Raw genomic sequence first — 10,743 nt, forward strand, 5'->3', positions numbered from 1 at the left:
GAAGACGAAGAAACGCAGAGAACAACCAGACACAAATCAAGAAGAACGAATACACCTTCAATCGGAATCGGAGCGGAAGCAGAGGATCGAAGATTATGCGCAGGCAACAATGGCGATTGATACCATGTTAACTATGATCATTCTCACACAATAAGGAAGAATAAGAATGTAACAGACTTAGAGAGAGAGAGAGAGAGAAAGAGAAAGAAGAAGTTAGAGAGAAGATGAATATTTCTGAACTGTTTTCTTAACCTTCAAGTAATACAGTGTTGAGGTATTTATAGTTTTACACTTACACAGCTAACTTCCTTAACTAACTTCTTCTCTAATCTAATTACAAGTGTCAACATCTTAAACACCAATATCTCTATCCTATCATTATTCAAGCTCGGGATCTTCCAATGCATTGGAAAAAGCCTATATAAAATGTGTTGGGCTGCATGTGAGACGTATGGGTTTGCATTGGGAGATATTACTTGTTTCTTGTGGTACAAGCTAAGGAACACTAGGTGGATAGGCTGACTGCATCACCGCACCGCCATCGCCGCCGCCAATTTCCAGACATAGAACAAGGCTTCAGTTCGAGTAAAGAAAATGACATGTGGGATAACTATCATAACTTAAACGTCAGTAGAAAACGGAAGTTAGTCACCAGGAGAAGAAAGGATAGGCTGCAGAGCTCTATTTACCCTTCAAGTAGGCATGTTACTCGTAGCCATCGCCATGTAAGGTTAAAGTCTAGGGGAAGGTCTGTTCGGGTTGTGGGCAGGTCTCGAACGGTGAGAAGCGCTAGACGTCTTCAATTAAGCAAGGTGAGAAATATTAGAAGGCAAGCCAGAACGTCGAAGAGGAGGAGAATTGGATGCTTGTCTGTGATGCTGAAATTAGTTTGGAACTAGTATTGTATTTTGATTAGTTCAATTTTAGATATGACTTCTAATAAAAAATATATGAGATTGGAAATCCTCGCGTATGACGAGACAATATAATGCACGAGTACCTCCCTCCCATCGGAGTTTATAAACCAAATCCAACACAGGTTTTCTCCTTGTCATGAAACAACGAAACTGTTGGCATACCAAACTGGAAATTATTTAAGAGAAATGAAGGATGAATCTTCACATTAAGAGTCCAGATCAACGGTTAAAAAGGATCAAACTTGGCCTACAATGGTATACATAACTAATTTTTTTGTTCTTTAGTTAAATTCTTTTCTCCCAGTAGAGATTTTGCTTCACCAGCCTTGCAAGACCATTTCCGAAAATATTTTGTATTATTTCGGTTTTCTTATTGCATCATGATAGTGTTTTGTAAAGATGGTTTTTTGTATGCTAGTTTTGGAAAGGATAGAGGTCACCAAAAATGGTGATGATTGCACAGAATTTAAGAAGGGAATGTCGGTTATTGGAGACTGCTACTGCGGCAGCTCATAGCACACACACATATATATGTCATTGATCGGGTTTTGGGATTGCACAGTCAGCCCTTATCTCCATTGGAGCTAGCTGACAAAATGCTCACCAACCTGTTCGTACAAAGCTAATCTTAGCCGGTCATTGGAGCTTTTAATCTAAGCCTTACATTTGTAAAAAACTATTATTTAACTTGAACTAGCCGTTACATTTCAAAAGAAAATAGCCGTTGGCTTTCTTAGTCTAGCTGCTGCAATTTCTTCAAGATCAACTCCAGAAATGGTTTAGCATCCAACACATCACACATACATGTATTGATCATTTATCTGACCACAGTACTTCTCATAAATATTCAACTACATCGAAAGACTCAAAATAAATTATCTCGGAGATAAGACTTGTTTACTTCAAAAAACTGAAGAAAGAAGCACAAGCACTTGCGTGTCGTCTAGATCAATTGGATGTATAGAATTACAGGAGATGAACTTACATAGTTCTTGAAGCAGTCCCAATTATCTACCACAGGTTGGCCCTGTGGCCTAACATTCATTAAAACGTTTGAGCTCTTCTCGTGTCCGAACAAAGCCTCCCCTAGTTTCGTTATGCTATAGTCCACGTTTTTCCTACGAGCAATTTCACGCAGCAGCTGCTTCTGAGCACCCTGTTTCTCTTGAGATCCGGTAGGAGCTCTTTGCAGCTGACACATATAAAAAAAAAAAAGGTCGTACCCAGTGCACAAGGCTCCCGCTTTACGCAGGGTCTGGGAGAGGTGAATGTCGGCTAGCCTTACCCCCATATATAACGAAAAATACAAATTGTCAAAAACATACGAAAAGTTCTCTAGCCGGAGAGTTTGGCATGTACTAATCAATACATATATGTGTATACATGAAAGTTAAACACATCGAAGTTTGGAATTCAGAACAAAAGAAGAGCAGAAACCTTTTGTTGAAAGTAGAGGAGCTTCGTGTCACGTTGGTCAACAGCCCTTGAGATCGAGGGTGAAGAGATATCGCTGGTGGAAGTATGGCTACGATTAGAAAGATCTGCACCCATGTAAGCAAAGAGGAACTCCTGTTTATGACTCATATCTCCGTACTGCATAACATTCGAATTGGTTGTTCTGCTTCGAACCTGTAATTCAATCGACATGGTCATATTATTCTAATTTCACCAACATTAGACATTATGATATCCATAAATATTTTACACACGAGAAATTTTCAAAATATTACCCTTTCATATTGATTCTCCAAAGTTTCTTTATGCAAATCACTTATGTCATTGCTCTCAAATGTGAAAATATGGTCCAAAAGTCACCGGAACAACAAAGCAATTAGTGCAGGCATTTGATAGAAAATGTGTTTGAAACTGACAAAGTAATGTACTCCGTAAAATTAGAACAGCATTTTCAAAAAGAAAGGCACTGCATTACCAAGCCTCCATCCAGGAAATGCTATACAAGTCTCCCAAACAAGTATCAAACTCGTTAGGAACTGATGGGTCACCGGGACAATATGTTCCATACCTACTCTCTTCTGCATTCGACGCAGTGGTAGCATAAATATTCAGATTACTTGAAAGGAGGCCCTCAAACATGCTCCCTGCCTCGCAAGCTTCAATGTAAAATACCTATTTTTTTCACATAAATGCATCAAAACCTCAGAAAATCATCAAAAAAAGAATTGAAAACTTCAGTAAGACTGGTACTCAAGTGAACCTTCTTACCATGCTTTTCTAACCTTTAGAAGCATGCTTCTTCTGTAGTACACGTATGAGATCTTTCGCATAAACATAATCGCTGGGCATCCCTGAACAAAATATACTATTCATATGCAATCCGAAGAAGAAAATTTACTGAATTTATGGGACTATATAAGATCACCAAATATATATTTTCAAAGTTAATAAAATAAAATAAAACTACAGATTACCAAGTAATCTTACAGAACCAGGGTCTGCATAATATATGAAAACATGGTCATTCGGACCGCTACTTAGAACCTTGCCACTTCCTCCGGTGAGAGCACTTTTGTCTCCGAGAATAACAGCATAGAGATTGCGTGCGTTAACATGATCTCCTGTATAATCCTGCATTAGAAAAAAAAAAATACTTACAGGTAACTAAACAATGTTAAACTAACAAATTAACCAGATAGAAATTAAAAATCAGACTCAGAAAATTAGTTACAACCTTGGGAACTCCTTTATAAACATCATGACCATTTGGCTTGTTGATGATGACACCTTTTCGAGGATTTTCCGAGTTGTACGCGATATCATCGTACATGAAAACGATGATGTTCTCGTCTTTCAGTCCTCCTTTTTTAAGTATCTGGTACGCATGGCATATGTCAGCCTGCATGGAACGACAAAGATTAGCCCTAAATTTTATTACTTGTAACACAATTAACATAAAATGTTACTAATTAATCAAAATTTTGGACAAGCTTAAACCTGGTGCCTGTAGTTGTCGTAACCACTTGATCCTGCAACCAGAACTGCCCATCTTTTTCCCTTATCAGTAGTGGTACGTGGAGAACCCTTGTTATCTCCATTAATTTCAGGGAAGCAGAAGCTTCCATGAATAGCCAAACTTAACAAAGTAAGAGATAGTAAAACCCCACAATAACCATGATTAGCCATGATCTGCAGATTAACCTTGACAAACCAATACCCAAACTCTCAAGTCAAGTACGAATGCATGTTCTTCTAATGAAGGAGTCAATTTATAGACGTCTGATGGTTGAAATGAATGGTTCAGATTAAATCCCCCCCCCCCCCAACGTGCTCGAGAAGGAAATGCATGTCTAAAATCTTTTGAGGAATAATTGTTTCAAACTTCATCAACCCACTCAACTCTTCATCATCAACTTTGTGATCCTAGACGTACGTGGCCCACCATATCATGGATTAATTCTAACAAATATAATGAAATACGCCAGCCATCATATGGTGCAAAAGATAATGAAAATAGATATTAGTTTATTACAGTATAGTTTAATGGTATTTCTCTATATTTTAATTATGAAGTATATGTTCGATTCTTCAAAATGACAGGCTTAGTATTGTGGTCTAGAGATATTTCTCTTCACTTGTAAGTGCATAGTAGGTCATAGGTTTCGCCTCCCTGGAATTTGATACCAAATTATGATTCACTTATCGTATGACTTATCCAAAATTTCAACCCGCAATATTGTTGTATATGAAAATTTGTCTCCGCTTATAAATAAGAGGTTTTACATTCGACTTTGTAGATCTGGTGAGTTTAACATCAAATTATTTTGACTGACACATATTGTTCTAAAAATTTCCGCCTAGGTGCTAAGCGGCTGGACATAACTGCGATTAGTTCCTAGGCGTTTGAAAATTAAGAAAGTGGGCCTAGACTTGCTTAGGCTTCTAGCCTGCCTAGCATGCCTAGCATGCCGAAACCCGCCTCTGTCGTGACTCTCAAGAAACTTGTTGAATACTTGAATGAATACACATTATATGCTTGTTCTCCATATTTTCAATATGGTTGTCTAATACTTTATATTCTACATGTCATATTATTTATCAATTTATGTATGCCATTACAATTATGTGTTTTTTTTTAATATAAATTGGCACTTGTTTATATAATATATCATAAATTTACTTAAACCCGTTTAGTATGCCTAAGCCCCCGCCTAGCCGCTTAGGCAGTAGGCCCCAGCCCACCGCCCGACTAGCTAGTGGATAACGTCTTTTAGAACCAGTGTAACTTAGCCAAATTTCCCATTCGTAATGGTTAATACAATGTCCTAAAATTGATTTGAGCTAATTGCCTTTAAGGTTAAGATTTTGGGTTTGGATATTTTAATATGGTATAATTACCACTCAGCACAAGTCATCTATACAAGGATCATCCAATAAAATTCTTGGTCATCCAAAAATGGGGTCATGGCTTCTATTATTGGAATTAGTAGCTATGACTGATGAATTAAATAATGTAGTGGCATTGCTCACAGAATTGCTGTGCGACACGCATGAAAAATTGCTATGTAAAGGACATCCCTTAACTTGATGTGCATAACCACCTTATATGAATGGTGGTCATTCGATTTCAAAATTCTCGCTTTTAATGAATATTTGTAGTGTCACTTATTATTGTTGTCTGGTGGTATTTATATTCACTTACAAGTAAGAGATTTAAAGTTGAAATATCATAACTGGCGAATTCAATAATAGACTGCTCAGCTAAACTCATCTTTTTTTAGTGTAAATATAGTGATATCCTCAAAGCAAAAACTTGTATCGAACCAAATTAATGACTCACATAATTATTTGCACGTTGAACATGTGATGTTTATTTTATTTGACCAAGTAGTGGAGTGGACTTACCTCCGAGGTCATGCAACCACAGCTTTCCATATATGTGCAGTCTATCAAAAAGTTATATGACCTAATAATTTGTATGGTGTGGTATGTTTATTTTATTTTCCCATCTAGAAGAACAGTTGTACTAGGAAATAAATCTACAATTTATTTTTCGATACAAGTTATATTTTACTTTAAATTAATTTAAAGTTTGGGGATGAAAATTCAAATTTCGGCTGGTGCTCACGTTGGGGGTGGGTCAACATCTAAGTTCAAATAGAATTGTGATTTATTTTTCTTTTCTTGGAAGACTTCCATTTGTACAAAGGTTAGGATTTTATTTTTTATTATAAAATAGATTAAAAATGTTTTCTTCTTACTCAACAAAGATTGTATCTCAATAAATTCATGCCTCAACAGAGACAATAATGTGTAACAATTTTTAGGCTCTATATTTTAACAGCACAAGCGGGAGCTCATTTACTCTACCCAATGTAGTTAAACTTACGTTTGCATAAACAAGGGATTCCTTATCTATAGAGATGTACAATTAAGAAAGTTGATTAAAATATATATGCATGTCAAAACCCTCTAACGAATAATTTTTTTCAAACTTTATCAACCCACTCAACATGAACAATACTTAGCTACTCAAAGACGAGTAGGAACTCCTACTTAAAATTCCTCAAAATTGTTTGTTGCCAATTTATAGAACTTCGTGTTTATAATCAGAACCATTCATATTATAAATCACCCTATAAAGATTACCTCTGCAAAAAATCAATTAAAATTAAGGTCGTTTAGTCATCAAACTATTTTAAAACAAATGAACGGTATTTGTAAAAGCATTACGAACCGTCTATGTATTTGCCACAATAAATTGCCTAAACGACCTTAATTTAAATTTATTTTTGTAGAGATGATCTTTACATTGTGATTCATAGTATGAATGGTTGTGATCATAAGTACAAAACTCTATGTTTAAAATACTAAGAGTTTTGAGTAGGAATTCATATTCATCTTTAAGTAGTCAAGTATTGTTCACTAAGCACTTCATCATCAACTTTGTGACCCTAGGAGTACGTGGCCCACCTATCATGGATTAATTCTAACAAATATAATGAAATACTCCAACCATCCATTAGGGAAAAAGGATATTCTCCGGGATTCATTCCACCAAATCCACTAATTCGGACCCTTGAAATTTGATCCAACGACTAAAGTTATCATAAATTGGATCAAATTTCAAGGGCCCGAATTAGTGGATTTGGTGGAAGGGAGAGAGGATCCCTTTCCTCCATTAGGGACAATGATTTGTCATTTGTCAACCTCATATAGTGTAAAAGATAATGCAAATTAGTTTATTACAGTATAGTTTAATGGTATTTTTCTATATTTTAAAGGGAAAACTTGATATAAGTCCAATTTTTTTAGCCAATAGTAGGAATAGTCCAATTTATTAAAATAAGTCAAATTCCTTAAATTTAACTATTTTATTATCAATAATTATCTATTCAATGATAAGATTTATTATAAAAATCAAATTTCTTCCTAATTATCTCTTTGATTATTTCTTTTTATTTTTTACTTTTTGTTATTTCTTGTTCTTCCTCCTGCTTTAAACCCCATTTATAGATTTTATTTTTAATTTTTATAATTAACCTGTATCACAGGTTAATATTTTTATATATCCATATGACAGATTGTTTTTTATAATCAATGTGTCACAAATTAATGTGTCGTGCTTGTAGGTATATTATATTTTTTCCTACCTTTTAGTCAGGTTTCATATCTCGCTTACAGGTATAATATATATTCATATATTTGTTACTTGAGTTAAGGTAGAATGTTTTTACGTTAGTATATTAGTTTTTTTTTTTGTTGTAAGATATTAATTAGATTTTTTGGAGTTGAAAAATGCATAATATTAGAAGAATTTAATTGATTTTTAATATTTAAAAAACATATATAATGAGTATAAAAGAAATAAAAACATGTAATTAGATAGTTGGACTAACTCCTAAAAACCATCTATGTTTTTGGACCTAGATCTAAAAGCCCCTATTTTAAATATGAGGTTTATGTTCGATTCTTCAAAATGACAAGCTTAGTATTATAATCTAGTGGTATTTTTCTTCACTTATAAGTGTATGTCAGGTCATAGGTTTCAACTCCCTTGAATTTGATACCAAAATATGGTTGACTCATCATATGACTTATCCAAAATTTCAACCCGCAATGTCCTTGTATATGAAAAACTTGTCTCTACTTATAAGTGAGTAGTCTTACATTCAACTTTGTAGATCTAGTGAGTTTAACATCAAATTATTTTGATTGATGCATTGTGTAACTTGGCCAAATTTTCCATTCCTTAATGTTTAATACAATGACCTACTTCGATTAGATTTGAGCTAATTGCCTAAAAAAAGATTTTGGGTTTGGATGTTTTACTATGGTATAATTGCCACTCAGCACAAGTCATCCATACAAGGATCATCCAATAAAATTCTTGGTCATCAATAAAGGGGGTCATGGTTTTGGACTATAGATCTTCTATTTTCACATTGGAATTAGTAGCTATGACTGAGGAATTAAATCATGCAAATTTGGATCCGTTCAATTGAATACATTGCTGATTATGTACTGGCATTTCTCACAGAATTGCTGTGTGACACCCAAGAAAAATTGCTATATGTGCACGACCACCTTACATGAATGGTTGTTATTCGAATTCAAAATTCTTGTTTTTAAAGAATGCTTGTATCATCTCTCAATTTTATGGTCGGGTGGTATTCCTCTTCACAAGATTTGAGCTAATTGGTAACGAAATTTCGTGGATGACCAATTCAATACCAAATTAGGCTGCCTATTATGTGACTTAGCCGAACTCATCTCTTTCTCTTAATGTAAATATATTGTTGTACAAAAAAAAAAAAGGGTAAATTACATAGTAGCCCCTCAGGTTTGAGCTCTATTTCAATCTCATACAACATCTTTAAAACATTTCACTTTCATACCTCAAGTACTATTTTATTTCAATTTCATACAACCGTTAGATTTTCCATCCATGGATCTGTTAAATGCTGACGTGGCTGCCACATATATGACACGTGGCTGCCAAATGTCTGCCACGTGGCAAATAAAATAATTTTTTAATTAAAAAAAAAAAAAACATATTTGCCACTTCTTTTTTTTTTTTCTCTTTCTTCTTCTTCTTTCTCTCTTTCTTCTTCTTCTCTCTCTTTCTAAAAAAAACATATTTGTCACTTTTTTTTTTCTCTTTCTTCTTCTTCTTCTCTCTCTTTCTTCTTCTTCTGGGTTCGAACTTTTTTTTTTTCTTTTCTTCTTCTTCTTCTTCTTCTCCCTCCTCCTCCTCTTTCTTCTTCTTCCTCCTTCTTCTGGGTTCGGTCCCTTTTTTTTTTTTTTTTTTTTTCTTCTCTTTCTTCTTCTTCTCTTTCTCTTTCTTCTTCTTCTTCTTCTTCTTCTTCTTCTCTTTCTCTTTCTTCTTCTTCTGGGTTCGGACCTTTTTTTTTTTCTTCTTCTTCTTCTTCTTCTTCTCCCTCCTCCTCCTCTTTCTTCTTCTCTTCTTCTCTTCTTCTTCTTCCTCCTTCTTCTTCTGGATTCGGTCCTTTTTTTTTTCTTTTCTCTTTCTTCTTCTTCTCTTTCTCTTTCTTCTTCTTCTTCTCTTTCTTCTTCTTCTTCTCTTTCTTTTTCTTCTTCTTCTGGGTTCGGACCTTATTTTATTTTATTTTCTTCTTCTCCCTCCTCCTCCTCTTTCTTCTTCTCTTCTTCTTCTTCCTCCTTTTTCTGGGTTCGGTCCCTTTTTTTTTTTTTTCTTCTTCTTCTTCTTCTTCTTCTTCCTCCTCCTCCTCCTCCTCCTCCTCCTCTTTCTTCTTCTTCCTCCTTCTTCTGGGTTCGGACCCCTTTCTTTTTTCTTTTTTTTTTCTTCTTCTTCTTCTTCTTTCTCCTCCCTCCTCTTTCTTCTTCTTCTTCTCTTTCTCTTTCTTCTTCTTCTGGGTTCGGACCTTTTTTTTTCTTCCAATTTCAGGTTTTTAAAAAAAAATTAAAAAATTATTTTATTTGCCACGTGTCATATGTGTGGCAGCCACGTCAGCATTTAACAGATCCATGGATGGAAAATCTAACGGTTGTATGAAATTGAAATAAAATAGTACTTGAGGTATGAAAGTGAAATGTTTTAAAGATGTTGTATGAGATTGCAATAGAGCTCAAACCTGAGGGGCTACTATGTAATTTACCCAAAAAAAAAATACTTGTATTGAACCAAATTAATGGCTCACATAATTATTTCAACGTTGAACATGTAATGTTTATTTTATTTGACCAACAATGGAGTGGACTTATCTTCGATATCATGCACCACAGTCTTCCATATATATGTAGTCTACCAAAAAATTATATGACCTAGTAATTTGTACGGTGTGACGTTTATTTTATTTTCCCTTCTAGAATAACAGCTGTGCTAGGAAATAAATGCAAACATTTTTTTTTATACAAGTTATATTTTATTTTATAATTGTTTTTTATTAGCACCTCATGTATTGTTTTTTAGGAAAACTAATGAAAAAGACTTGAAAACTTTGAGTTTTAACGATAAAGACAAAATAAAAGGTAAATTAAATAGTACCAGGATTGACTTTTTAGTGTAAAAATATGGTTTTTCGTTAAAGTGAACAGTACCGGGAGCTTTTCGTTAAAGTTCTCTTCGTTTTTTTTATACAAGTTATATTTTATTGTATAATTTTTTTTTATTAGCACCTCATGTATTGTGAAAGGAGCTGTATTAAAATTTATTATTAAATGAAGTATATACCATATGAAATGACTATTTAGACCCATCAAGTTTTAACAATGAAAATAAAGATAATGAATGCACTCCATATCACTTTCAACGTGTAACCCAAATATCATGAAAGCAAATTGTTGTTGTGCAGGAAGTGGATTTGCAGTGAAATACCAGCAGTGGATT

The 10,743-nt window shown here is 34.3% G+C and overlaps 1 pseudogene; it reads right to left on the reverse strand.

The window, feature by feature from the left end:
* Positions 1 to 2,738: 2,738 nt before the first annotated feature.
* Positions 2,739 to 4,094, reverse strand: LOC103415815 (vacuolar-processing enzyme-like; annotated as a pseudogene).
* Between the last annotated feature and the right edge of the window lie 6,649 nt (positions 4,095 to 10,743).

Source organism: Malus domestica, chromosome 04, assembly GCF_042453785.1.
Source record: "Malus domestica chromosome 04, GDT2T_hap1".
Taxonomy (NCBI): Eukaryota; Viridiplantae; Streptophyta; class Magnoliopsida; order Rosales; family Rosaceae; genus Malus; species Malus domestica.